The sequence below is a fragment of the Schistocerca gregaria genome, unplaced genomic scaffold (assembly GCF_023897955.1).
Source record: "Schistocerca gregaria isolate iqSchGreg1 unplaced genomic scaffold, iqSchGreg1.2 ptg000444l, whole genome shotgun sequence".
Classification (NCBI taxonomy): Eukaryota; Metazoa; Arthropoda; class Insecta; order Orthoptera; family Acrididae; genus Schistocerca; species Schistocerca gregaria.
Window position 1 is genome coordinate 52,501 of NW_026061866.1, and position 2,500 is coordinate 55,000.

General features: G+C 53.1%; 1 pseudogene; it reads right to left on the minus strand.

The window, feature by feature from the left end:
- The window catches only part of LOC126311710 (large subunit ribosomal RNA), a 7,726-nt pseudogene that overhangs the window by 3,402 nt on the left and 1,824 nt on the right, over window positions 1-2,500 (minus strand).

Sequence of the window (2,500 nt, forward strand, 5' to 3'; positions counted from 1 at the left end):
CGCCGGCCACCACAGATTGTCAAAGGCGCCGGAGATGTCTACCATGACTCCAAGAACGTATTTCCCCATAGCTGAGTGTACAATACTGGCTGCCTTGTTTATCGCATCTGAGGTAGACTTTCCTTTGCGAAAGCCATATTGTAGTTCACTCACTCCATGAAGAATTCTGTGGCTCGACAGTCTAGACACCAACAGTTTCTCAAAGGTCTTCCCCATGACATCTAGTAAACAGATCGGCCTGTATGATTTGGGGATCGTTGGATCCTTTTCAGGGTCCTTTTTAATTATGACCACTTCCGCAGTTTTCCAGCGGGTAGGGAAGACTTTCATCTGTAAACATTTGTTGTATATTTTCGTTAGCTCTGGGGCCAACTTTGGTGCAAGACACTGCAGAACCTCTGCGGGAATTGCATCCGGCCCCGGAGCCTTCCTTTTGGCAAAGGAGTAAATGGCATGTGCCACTTCCTCCGTCGAAAATGGGTAAACCTGCCTTTGATTATGGTATTCTATCTGGTCTTGCTGCCTTATTGCCGTCTGCATCTCATCGTCATTGTCATGTTGGTCGTCCGGGAGGAGCACACGAAGTAGCTCCTCCGCTGTTTCCAGCCAATTTGTCGTCATTCGGTCTGGGTCTTCAGTCTTTACAGTAGAGAGATGCATAGGCGAGTGTATCTTCTCCCTTACAATTTTGTAAGGCATTCCCCATGGGTCAAGTGCTAGGTGGGATGTGACATAGTCCTCCCAACTCTGCTGTCGGTGTTGTAGCAGTGTTTCCTTAAAAACCCGTTTATGCCGTCTGTATATGGCCAGATGGTATTGCCGTTCGTCGTGAGTGAAAGACCTTTGATAATTGCGGCGTGCTCTTCTCATAGACTGCCGGAGCCTCGACAGCTCTGGAGTCCATGGAGAAGTCGTTTTGCGGACGAGACGCCTCCTCATCGGTATTGCCACGGCCACAGCCGTCTTGATAGAGGTTGTTAAAGTTTCAACGGCATCATCTATATCAAAATCTTCGCCTTCCAACTCTGGAGGGTTGAACTCCGCCAGTAACAGATCCCAATTGGCCTTCCCGTAATCAAACTGCATTACCCATTCCTCTGGCACATGTTCAGTTTCGCATGTTAGAATGAATTCAATTGTGTTGTGATCACTTGTTGTGTGATTTTCTAGAACTTTCCAGTTATGCATTTTGTTCGCAATGCTAATTGAACTTAACGTAACATCTATGTGCGATGCCGCCCCGGCCCTGCTCCTATATGTAGGAGGGTTGCCTGGGAGGTTGACCACATTCAAATGGAATTCCATGATCATGTCTTCAAGGGCTTCTCCCCTTTGATCTTGCACTGGACTGTGCCAGAGGGGGGAAGTAGATAGGGACAGCGGGAATCTCGTTAATCCATTCATGCGCGTCACTAATTAGATGACGAGGCATTTGGCTACCTTAAGAGAGTCATAGTTACTCCCGCCGTTTACCCGCGCTTGCTTGAATTTCTTCACGTTGACATTCAGAGCACTGGGCAGAAATCACATTGCGTCAACACCCGCTAGGGCCATCGCAATGCTTTGTTTTAATTAGACAGTCGGATTCCCCCAGTCCGTGCCAGTTCTGAGTTGATCGTTGAATGGCGGCCGAAGAGAATCCGCGCACCCGCGCGCCCCCGGAGGAGCACGCTAAGGCGGACGCGGCCTCGCAGCAAGGAAGATCCGTGGGAGGCCAAGGCACGGGACCGAGCTCGGATCCTGCACGCAGGTTGAAGCACCGGGGCGCGAACGCCGCGCAGGCGCGCGCATCCTGCACCGCCGGCCAGCACGAGGCCAACCAACGGCGAGAGCAGACCACGCCCGCGCTAAACGCCCGCACTTACCGGCACCCCTACGGCACTCACCTCGCCCAGGCCCGGCACGTTAGCGCTGACCCACTTCCCGACCAAGCCCGACACGCCCCGATCCTCAGAGCCAATCCTTATCCCGAAGTTACGGATCCAATTTGCCGACTTCCCTTACCTACATTATTCTATCGACTAGAGGCTCTTCACCTTGGAGACCTGCTGCGGATATGGGTACGAACCGGCGCGACACCTCCACGTGGCCCTCTCCCGGATTTTCAAGGTCCGAGGGGAAGATCGGGACACCGCCGCAACTGCGGTGCTCTTCGCGTTCCAAACCCTATCTCCCTGCTAGAGGATTCCAGGGAACTCGAACGCTCATGCAGAAAAGAAAACTCTTCCCCGATCTCCCGACGGCGTCTCCGGGTCCTTTTGGGTTACCCCGACGAGCATCTCTAAAAGAGGGGCCCGACTTATATCGGTTCCGCTGCCGGGTTCCGGAATAGGAACCGGATTCCCTTTCGCCCAACGGGGGCCAGCACAAAGTGCATCATGCTATGACGGCCCCCATCAACATCGGATTTCTCCTAGGGCTTAGGATCGACTGACTCGTGTGCAACGGCTGTTCACACGAAACCCTTCTCCGCGTCAGCCCTCCAGGGCCTCGCTGGAGT